The sequence below is a fragment of the Corvus brachyrhynchos genome, unplaced genomic scaffold (assembly GCF_000691975.1).
Source record: "Corvus brachyrhynchos isolate BGI_N302 unplaced genomic scaffold, ASM69197v1 scaffold279, whole genome shotgun sequence".
In the NCBI taxonomy this organism is placed as follows: Eukaryota; Metazoa; Chordata; class Aves; order Passeriformes; family Corvidae; genus Corvus; species Corvus brachyrhynchos.
The window spans coordinates 11,431,865-11,443,483 of NW_008246060.1; positions in this window are offsets into that span (position 1 = coordinate 11,431,865).

Here is an 11,619-nt window from a genome sequence, read left to right on the forward strand (position 1 = left end):
CAGCCGCCGAGACCCGCCCCGCAGCCGGGGGCGTTTGTGCAGATGGCGCTTGCCGGAAGCAGCCGCTGTTCCTTACAGCCCCCAGGAACCCTTTTCCTTCCTACAGCGGCCGCGGAGCACGGGGCCATGACGCAGTGCCCAGCATCGCTCCGCTGGGATGCTCGCCTTGGCTGTCCCACTGCCACTGAACACATCACACCTCACATGCTCTGCTGCTGCTGCCCGAAAGCCACAGACACACAGGGACACCCCGCAGGACGGCTGTCCCACAGACAGGCAGTGCCATTCCGCAGGACGGCTGTCCCATTGCTGGTCTGGCAGTAGGACTCCCATCTAGGAAGGTTTGGTGCCTCCTGCAGACAAGTTGCCACAGACTTTGGAATTGGCTAAGCTTCGGTTTTACCTCTTCCAGTCACCCCCACAGACACCCCACAGAAGAACACAGCGTATCTCAGGCCAAGAGAAGCAATAACCCTCAGAAACCATTCCTAGACAGTGCTGTCTGACCATAAATCATACCCGGAGAACACAGTCACAAGACTGTTGTGCAGCAGCCACTGCACAGCTCTGCAGGAGGAATTGCCAAGTCACCAATGCAGACCATTGCTAGGCCAAGGAACTGCATGATAGCCATTTCTAAAATTCATATTATTCCCTCCTTGCTTGGATTATGACATGATCTCGAATTCCTCAAGAAAGTTAAAACTCATTTACAAATAAAAATTATATTTGTGTAATATGAACAATACATCATAGCACAATTCATTTTCCAGAACACATGGTACAACAGTAATTTTCCAGGATATTAAGAAGAGAGCAGATTAGCAGCAAGGCCCAACATAATGCCAGTCAGCACCTGCTTGTTACATCAAAAGATAAGCAACAGATGGGTTTTTTTGTGCAAGTCCAATGCTTTCACATCAAAAGACCCAAGAGATGTTTCATTTTGATAGTTACAAATAAGACAGTGTGGCATTCCACAGATAGATATGTCTTGATGAATCAAGAAGGAAAGCAACATACTGAGAAAATAAATAGCAGTAGGAAAAGAAACCCAGTGTGTCTTACTGTGCATGGAAACGTACATTAGGAATAAATAGAGATCTGATTAAGTAAAAATAGATTGTGGTATAAGTTGCTCAGTATTTAAAGACATGCATTTATTATTCATACCAGTACTATAAATCCATTCTGAATAAGAGTTCAGTTGCTTATAGGTGACATCAGCATTCTGCCTTTTTTTTTTCCTTTAAAGATTAATATTTCAGTAATGGTTTGGCTTTATTGTTAGCAATCCAGGAAAGCAATTACTGCCCCACCCTGAGCAAAAAAAGCAATGAATAACTTCCTTTGTGAGACAAGGCAAAGGCACACAAACTCCTCTGCATTACTCTTCCTCTGCATTACTCTGCTTCTGTAGCAACAGCCTCTGCCTGCCAGTGTTTTTTACTCATTCTTCCCCCACCCCTCCCTCATACAACCCTGCTTATTTCTCTCAGCATATCTTCTAAAGCTTAGAACACCAAAAACGCACAGCTTCAGGCCTGCCATAGCAAACCTGAATTACTCTGGATCTTTCTTCTTAGTGATCTCCTCATACCATTCAGTGCACACACCTCCTATGTAGGTGCACTCCCTCTGAATGGGCTGGTTTTCTATTGAAAATTCAGCAGTTCTCAGGTTTTGGGGCCAGTTGCAGTTGAACTGTTACCATTTTGTATGCATACAGCCATATTTATGTATAACTGACATCAGAGTCACATGTTTTACTGGTACCACTTGGAAAAAAAACAACCCACAGGTCACTAGAAGTTTACTGCCATTTGAACACAAGCTCTGCTTCTCTCTCCACAATTTATAATCACAGTGACTGAAGTAGTGTATGTGAGCAACAAAAAGAGAGCAAGTGGCTACAGTACATAGTAGTGTCCACCCAACAGTTTAGATAACTTACGTTCACTTTTGACATAAGCCTGCAGTCATTGTTTGCTCTCCCCTCCAGATGCAGACCTTCAAGTTGAAGATTCAGTAGAGAAGCCTTACCAAAGATCTAGCAATGAACAGCTAAGTGATTTAGGACTCCTCATTCTGAAACAAGCTGACCTAGGGGATATAGCAGAGATTAAAAAAGTGGAGAGGGTAGAAAATAGTTGAAGCTAACAAGAAACAAGTTCAGAACAAACAAAGCCGAGGGTTTTTTTCTATGAAGGAGTGCAATCCAGTACAATTACCTGACACAAGAAGCTGAATGTTTATATGGGCTCCAGGGGAAACTAGACAGGCTTGTGGAAGAGAAATCTAGCAAGGATTACTAATTACTAATCCATTCAACAATTACATATGGCTGTGTAACCTGTTTGGAGTCAGAAAATCCCTGCATTGGAAATTGAGGTATCATTTAAGTTTATCCTGTTCCTATCACTGTTTCTTTTAGGTATGTGCTGCCTAAATCATTGCTCAGTTCATCATCCCAGAGGCAGGGATATTAGATTGTCTACGCCTTTTGTTTGATACCTTACTACTACCCTTACGCAAATTAGGCCTCTAGAAAGCCCTAAGGGGGCAACAACAGAGGCCCATGCTGCCAGGATGTTTTAGTCTAAAAAACTTAATGCCTTTCCATTTTTTTCCCTAAACAGTTTTAAATAACCTTTTTTCAGTTTAGCTTAAACTACTAGGAGGAAGTTTAACTTAAACCAGATTCTAAGACACACTTAAAACAGGTCCACACAGAGCTAACACATTTAAATAATCTGATAGAGATAATACCTTAGCTCAGAGGAACACCAGCTAATATTAACCAGTGATTTTAGAGCTGAGAAAGTAAAAGGAAACCAAATTTGAGAATGTCAACAAGGGAACCAACTTGTTTGGAGTCCCTCCTAAGACTAATGGAGACACAGAGCAGCTTACAACTACATAGCTAATGAAAGGTGATTATCCATGGCTCTACAGGGAAAGCAAACTAAAAATCCAATCCTTCTTTTTATGGTGTGTGGAGACACTGGACACTCTTCTTGTAAATGTTCAACACTAAAGTACCTTATTCCCAAATAAATAGTAAGAGGGATGTGGAAAAGGTTCTGTTAAAGAGCAAGAAGAAACTGAAATAAAAGCCAACCCTATGCAGAAGAACCTGTACTTATTTGTTCTTCCAAATTTTTATTTGGTTGATAATATTTTTTTCCTTAATTTTTGTTTTTCTTGCAGTTTTCATTGCCTTAGGATTTTTTCTGTCGTTGTTGGGTGGTGGTTTTTTTGTTTTTTTCTTTAATCTTCAAGGAATAAGACTTTTTGAATCTTCCTGATAGATTTACAAACCATCAGGTGTCCTGACACCCTGAAATACGTTCATTAATAGGCTTCATTCCTTGCAGGGGATAAATCCAAGAAAGGGAGGGGCAATCATACAATCAAATGCTGACCTGTAAACAAAACATAATTAATGCAAAACTCACTGAGAAACTCAAAGAGATATGTTCCAAATCACTTATGCGGAACAATAGGTTTGAGTGATTGGTGCAGTAGTTCTCACCTGAAATAAATATCAGAACAGCTACTCATTTGTGCTGTATTGTTGACATTCTGCTCATGGTGCAGGCTGTAGCAGTTACTGTGTCAAATGGATGCATGGCACTTAGTTTTAGAGGTTACAAATTTTTCAGTTATCTAAGTTTTTTGTAAGAAGTTTAATGAGGATTACATGTCTCAGAAAACCCAGGGCACTTTATACCAGGGGAATTACACTGCAGAGCAAAAGGCCTCCAAGACTTTGTCTTGCTGAAAAGAATTTGGTTGCCTCCACGACGCTGCCTCTCTCATTGTAAAGCTTAAACCAGTGAGGGACACTCAGGCGCACAAGATGTTGAGCAATGTTTTTATGGCCTTGTCTCTCACTGAAGCCACTCCAGGGTTAAGCCTAAATGCTGTAAATAACACCTTGATGGGAACAAAGCAAAGCTCAGTCATGGAGGAAGAACATGCAGAGGACTGTGCCTAAGAGTTTTGTACTATGTTCAGAAGGGGGCTTGGAGAGAGGGAATAGAAAATGGCTTGCCCCCAGGCAAATCCCTCCCTGGGAAAAAAATGTGCTACCCTGGCTTCATGACCTTTAACATTATTTACAGCGTGTCCTTATTGTGCTCAGAGTACTCTGATGGTGGTCTTTACTGTAAACTGTTCTGATGCACCGCTCTAAACCTGAGAGCATCTCTACAGTAACAGCACATATTGTTGGCCATTTGCTTTTGAGGGACTAAGTTTCCTTCTTAAACAAATAAACAATGCTAAAATCCTAATAATATTTGCTGACTTACCAATCTGCACTTCAATCAATTTCCCTGAAAGCAGGTCTTTCTTAAGGTCACCTCTCTTTCTAGGGTGCCTGTTTGTAGCAGGCTTTACAAGCATAGCATGTGATGGCAGGCCATTTGCAATAGCCAGGCTGGAGGGGTTTCAGGCTTTTGGAACCTGAGCTCCTGCCCCAGATAGCTCGGACTTGGAGGAAGCTTCAGCCGGGCCAGGCTGGCTGAGCTCTGACACGGAGCGTGCCTTGGCGCTGGAGGCCCCGCTGGGTGGGAAGGAAGATTGGTGGGTCTTTAAACAAGGAGAAAGCAGCAGATTCTTGGAAGCAGATGTGCTGTGAGAAGGATGGTGGTGCTGAGCTGGCCAGCAGGTCCCGCGCTCTGCGGCGGCTGTCGCGTTTGGCTTCTGGGTGCACTTCTGCCAGTGACCCCCGAGCGAGTGGGACCAGCCGTCGCACCCCCTTCAAGAGTGTGGGGTGGCCCAGGTTTCATCCTACAGGCGCACGGGAATGAAGGGTGAAGTGCCAGCCGAACACGGGCGCTCTGTCCTGCAGCCCCCGCACTTCGCGGCGCGGTTCATGCCCTGTCATTCCCTGGGAGCTGCCTTTCGGGAGCCCCGGCAGCGGAGGGCAGGCTTTCCCGGCCGGCACAGCACCGCAGACGGAACTGTGGGTGCTGAGACAGACCAGGCTTTGAAAAAGGAGACAGCGACAGAGAGGGAGTTCAGGCTCTTGGCACCATCTTTCTAAAAGCAGACTGACATGCTGGAGTACACTGAGTGCTCCTGCACACCCGGCAGCACATCCCGTAGAGAAGCGGACAGCACAAGTGGAGCTGACCTAAAACCGATCAGCTGGAGTTTAACCGGAGCAATCTGACACAGCTGGTTACCTGGGAGGAGAGGCTTATCTCGATAGGACAAACCTCTTAAAAACCTACAAGAAGTTATTTATCTACAGCAGTATTTTGACAGCTATCATGCTAACAAACATAAAAGTAATGAATTAATTACTTTTTCTGCCTGCATGATTTCCTTGCAAAAACTGTGTAGCCCACACCCTACGACAGCATGTGGAAAGTAAGCAACCTTTGCCAACATATGTGACTCATCCAGTCCTTTAAGGGTTCCATTCTCAATTGAATATGAGATAATAGAACACACACCCTCACACAAAAAAAAAGGGACCTGTAGCAGATTTTTCCTCTTTCACAGAAATTTGACTGTGTATACATATAATCATGTTCTAGTTAGTTGCCAGGTGCTCAGTGCAGGACAGTGCAGCAGAGCTGATGATAGTGGTTCTTATAATTAGATCTGCCTAATCACCACCAGTAAAATGTCTTATTTTACTAATACCTTATTTCATTGATTCATTTTTCTTTACTCACATTGGAGGTTCTAGTCCAGAAATTTGTGTTCAGAAGTTTTGATTAAAATATTCAGTGCTTTATAAGGGAAAAATGCTGTTTGCCCAATTGAAATAGTTTTTTAAATTATTTAATTGAGACAGCTCTGTGCAATTCATGTTGAGGTGGGTATTTCAGACATCTCATGAAAGAATTGCCCTCTTGCTGTCTAGTAAAACTCACCCACTCAACCTATAGACTTCAGAAGGATGTCCCATGGTAAGGTTTGGCAACTGATTTCTGTTAAGGGTGTACAATGGAGGCCCGTGCTTAATCTCTGCACTTAATGTAATTGCTCTAAGCCATCTCCCAGAAGTACCTGTGCATACTGCATCCCACAGCTAAAACAATGGAATGAGATTTCTACAATTTAACCCTGTAGGGTAAGTTTGGCTGTGGTTGTGAGCAGAACAGAAAGTCCCTACAGGTAACCATTCAGGAGCGTAAGAACCCTAAATGGCTCCTGTGTTCAGGAGTGAAGAAGAGAAAAGGGTGCAAAAACCAAAGGCAGACAGGCAGAAGCACGAGTAAGTACTAATGCAAGGGGATAATGAACTGTGTGACAGGAACAAGGGCAAAGATGTCTGCTGACAAGAATGAAAAAATCAGGGCTTTACTACAGGTTTACCTGCAGCAACTAATTTCTCTTCTCTTAAAGACTCTTTGTCCTTCTGCACAAAAGGAGTAATGACATTGACCTCTTTTGTACAGCCCAGCACAAAGCGAACATTGAAAAAAATTGTCCTGCTTTCCAACCCTTACATAAGTACAACTTTTTTTTTTTATGTCACATTGAAAAAGTTGCATACCCAGGTGTAAAACTAACTGAGTGTGTAACAGAAAGACAGACAAGATATTGCTTAAAAATCTACACAGACTAAAATCCAAGACAGGTACAATAAATGTGACATATCACAGTTTAAAGAGGGCATATTATTTGTATGCAACCAAACCACCAGGAGAAACCATGCTCCATTCTAAAATAAAACTAAACAACCTCCTAGCTGTCCCCTTTCTGTTTGGAAGGCAGATGTGTCTAGGCATACCTATTTCATACCCTGAGAATACATTCATCACATTTTTAGAATCCATGCATTTAAAAAGTTTCTCCTATGCTATGGTTTGGAGAGACATTTGTCTGACACGACTGCCTACTAAGTAGAAGTAGTTATTGCTAAAAATTGCTGGCTTTCAGATACAATATGCTACAGAGACTTGAAAAGCCCATGCTGGGGAAAATGGATGGTCTGTGGTTGCAGATGGGCTCACAGGTGCAGGTTGTGGAAAATGTCAATGTCACTCACTTCATCAGCGTCAGTTACAACCAGAACCAAAGACAGATCTTTAGGAGAAAGATCTGCAAGTAATGATCCACAAAATACATATTTCTAAAAAATGTTACTGAGGGCTGCCAACCAAACAGACCTCTCTGTCTCTCAGTGGGCATTCACAGCAGGACATGGGCTAATGATTCAATTAACCCAGCAACAGATTAGGGAAGTAATAAAAATTAAGAGGCTAGCCAGGACATATCTAGAGAAATAGCATGTGGATCATTGATCATAAGGAGTGATCACAAGGAAGGAGTCCTTTCAGAGAGAGAAGTGAGCCTTTGCTCCATTCTTGTCATGTAGAGATAAAGTTTTCTGGCAGGATGTTATCAGACCCACGGTAAAAGTTTCCAGGCAACTCACATGATTCAAACAGAAAATAAAACCTTCAGAAATAGAATATAACAAAGAACTACAATTCAATTAAATAAATTCTTATATACATTTAAACTTCACATTTCCAACTGCATTTTGATTAAAACTTAGGTGCACACTGCGTATTTATGACTGTAGTAAAAATGTGTCTTTTGAAACAAATTGAGTATTTTTTTCCTGAAATAGCTTCCCACATTTTAGAAAATTATTGAATATATTATAAACCATACTGTTCTGTAGTGGTTGTCTACAAATGTATTATCCAGGTGAGTATCAACAGCTTAGTAATGCTTCCTAAGTGACACTGAGATTGGACTATTACAGTCATCCAGCATGTCCAAGGTTCTCCTTGTGTGAATCAATGCACTTTTGTCTGACAGGGCCCATGAAATTGAGAAATAGAAATGGTTTTGATACTTCAGTTAATGGATATTTGACTTCGTGCATTTCAGGAGTTAAGAAACTCAGAAAATTTCCTTTCTATTGTGTATTTGCACTAAATCTGACTTCTTAGGTCTTCAGTCCCATGTGCCAAACTGCTTTAAGTTATACCACCTCTGGTATCCCTGCGAAAAGGATAAAAAAACCCCTTACTTTACTTCAACACTTCCATTCTTCTTGCAGACAGGCTTGGAGATTCAAAAAAGCCACAATAATTATAGTTCTGATTCAGGCTTCAACTGCTGTGCTTGCTATTTTATAAATACAGCTTCTCCCTATTTCTCCTGGTAAGAGGGACAAAATTAAAGCTTTTTTATGACCGTAATAGCCACTAATTAGAATAACCTAGATATATTCATTCTTTCAGAGAACAACAACAACAAAAAATTATGCTCTAGCAAGGTTGCAAGTAATAGCAGTTACAGAGATTCAACTATGCAGGGAGTCCCATGGCTGGTTTTAGCAATCCTGCATTTCCAGTATAATTAAATCAGCAGCTACCCAAAAGTCATCCTTCAGTGTGCTAGATTGATCCACCAAGATTAGATATTCATAGGAGAAGGCTGCAATGAGATCAGAAGATAATAATATAAGATTTATTATACAGAACGCTAGAATAGAAGCTAGAGAATGACAAAGCTTGCAAGATGCTTTACATGGAGATCTCTGTTCTGTTTAGACACAGGAAGCAGCTCCATCAAGCAGCAGCCTAACATGCCTCAGCTTGATGGCATCATCATCCAGGGTTCTGCCATCACTGAAAATTCACCCAGCAGCAGTAAATGGAAACATCTGCACTTTGCAAGTGTGATCAAAGTGGTGTTTTTTCAAACACTTTTAAGCCGGAAAGGGCCGAATAATCTATCCATTGAAAATCAAACCTCGTGATATCCAAGATTGTTGATAGTGTATCAGGTTATGAAAAAGAAGTAACAAAAACCAAAGCAAAAATCCCCAAATAAAGATGACTTTTGCATTAATCAAACGCAGTTCCAGGGTCTGCATCCACCAGCTCAGTCCAGGATGACTGATTCAGAGATACAGTGAACTTCTGAACTTTGTGCCATTATATGGCTGTTAACATTTGTTCAGTAATATAGCATAAGATTAGCTGCACTAAGTGCCAAATATGAGTCATATTGCGTAGGACTTCACTCCATCCTGGGGTATCTCAGCTGAGCTGTGGTCGTTCCCAGGAGGGGCACATTCTGGTCCAGGCTTTCATGCCTGCAGCACCCCTTTCAATGTACTTGGCAGCTTTCTGCTGACACAAGCTGCGGTGAAAGGAGCGCGAGGTGTTGCTGTGGGTGCTTTCTGATACATCTGCCTCCCTGGCCTTTCTCTGCAGTATCCAACCTGCCGATCAATCCACAGCCTTGGTTGGCTTCTCCGTGCTTCTACAGCTGGCACTGCCAGCAGCTCACAGCTCATCAGGCTTCTGTGAGCTGGCTTAGACTGCACGATGCACGGGACCAAGAAAAATTGCATGCACATTGGTTTTCTTTCTCTCTCTTGTTTTTTTGGGGTTTGGCTTTTTTGGAGGGTGGGGGGGAGGAGGCTGGGTTTTGGTTTGGGGTTTTTTTGTTTGTAGGGGTTTTTTTTTAGTTTTACTCAGCTATTCATTGCAGGAACAAATAGTTTTATTAGTAATGTGTTTATTTTCTTTTGTTGTAGTCCTGATTCCTTACAGCTCAGGGAATTTATATATAGGAGACTGATTTGAAGGTATTCTCACTGTTTTAAATAAGCTGAGAAGCCAGGGCAGTGTAATAGGCTTGTCTGATTAAGCCCATCGCAATCTTTGGCATGCCGGGGACTACTGTGCTTTCATTTTCCAAGAGGATGAATCTCAGCTGTGCTTTGAAATCCTCAGAGCAGGATACAGACGTGCAGGTGACAAAAGCCGGAGCTCGGTACTCCTAATGCACAAGCATACTTCTTTTGGCAGGATCCTGGCACTCAAGCTGTTATTCCGATCTGCTGGCCGTCTGCTTTCCATTAATCACTTCTGGCAGAAGAAAAGGCCTTCCAAAAATCTTTCACCTTTGGCCTATACTCAGGCAGCAAAAAGGATGTAGTAGCACATAAGGTTTGTGCCAGAAGGGATCTTCAGCCTGAGAGCACGATTCTGAGGTTTTTGCCATGAGATTCCCCACAGGTCTGTCCTGGAAGACTCAACAATCTTGTCAGCCACACCCCATTTTAGGTTTCTTTATCTAAATAGGGTGGTAGTCCTCAGTTACCCTGCCTGTGTTTGTAGCTAGCTGACAAGTTAGTTCATGCCTAGCACAGATCTGGCAGGACAGTATCCCAGGAATGATGATTAGAAGATGGATAATGCCATACAAGCTTTTTTTTAAGACTTCTGTGATTAGGGAAGAAAAGGAGGAAAGGGAAGCAAGAAAATATGGATCTGAATCCAAGTCAACTTCAGCCTTTTCTTCCCTATGCTTGGGAACATTAATGTACAAAAATCCTTAGACAAAACTAAACTCCTCTTACTGAAAACAGAGAAAACCTTCCAAGAACACCACATATGACTAACCATTAAGATAGAATCTTTAAGAAAGTCAGCACTCTTGATTAAGGAACCCAAAATACCTTTATTTTACTCCTGATAGATGCCTTCAGAAACACTGATGAATTTATATGTCTGTTGCTCCACCCTCAGTTAAGCTTCCTCATTTCTTACCAATGGAAGTAAGAAATCCTCCTTTCTAGGCCAGCAACTTTCTTACCTGAGAATGAATTTCACAGTTCTTCAGTGGTCAGACTGGTATTTGAGATACCAGAGACCTGCATCCCAACCACCTACTGCCCCAGTATCCAAATGGGTGTAAATTCCCACATATTGCACAGCTGGGACTGGTGGCCAGTGCCTCTTAAAAGCTGAAACAAGAATGATAATGATAACGATATGTGCATTTATGCTTATGTGGGGGATTTCTTAAGCAGAGACAGATCCTTAATCTTTGTGCATGCAGCTCTAGGTATAAATTCTTCCTACATCTGACATGGTAGCATTTTTTAGCATTGGATTAGCTGGAATTGAACTTCGAACATCTAGGCAAAATGTGAATAAAGGTAAGCTCAGGCTACAGTCTTATGGATGATATGCTCACTACACCACATGCTGGCAGGGAAGATCCCGTGGCTTCCCCTGCTGCTGCAGTGATCTGGGCTATTCTGTCATTCATTGCCAGTTCTCCCATTCCACAGGAAAAGCAGAGAAGGGATTTGTACTTATAAATAGGATGTGGGAAAGGGCAAATCACAGCCATCAGATGACAAAGTCTATATCCCCCCTGGAAAGCCAAAGTGAAAATGACAGGTTGTGAACCATCTGTGAACCACACCAGCTAGGGCAGGTTTGAAATTAACTCCGGTGCATTTGGATGTGGTAGAGATAATGCCTGAGAAGGAGCCTGTCTGTGGATTTAGCTACTGGTGTAACTGCCCTGTAGGCAACTATACCTGGAAATAATAAATTAATTCTGGCATATAAACCCCAGCCCATTCCTGGTCAGTGTGCACACTACATCAGTACAGCCCTGACTGGGTCATGCCTTCACACCAGGCTGTCCCTGCTTCCCAAATCCCAGTCCAAATCACCAACACAGCATTTCTGCAGTGCTGGGACAGAGATAGCATCTGAGTGGTATTCCATGTTCCAGCTTGCCAGAAGCAGACATCGGCCTTCTGCTAAAGCTCCGGTTTTCAGTTACCCACAGCTTGTGGAAACAGCCTGGTTAAGAGAAAAC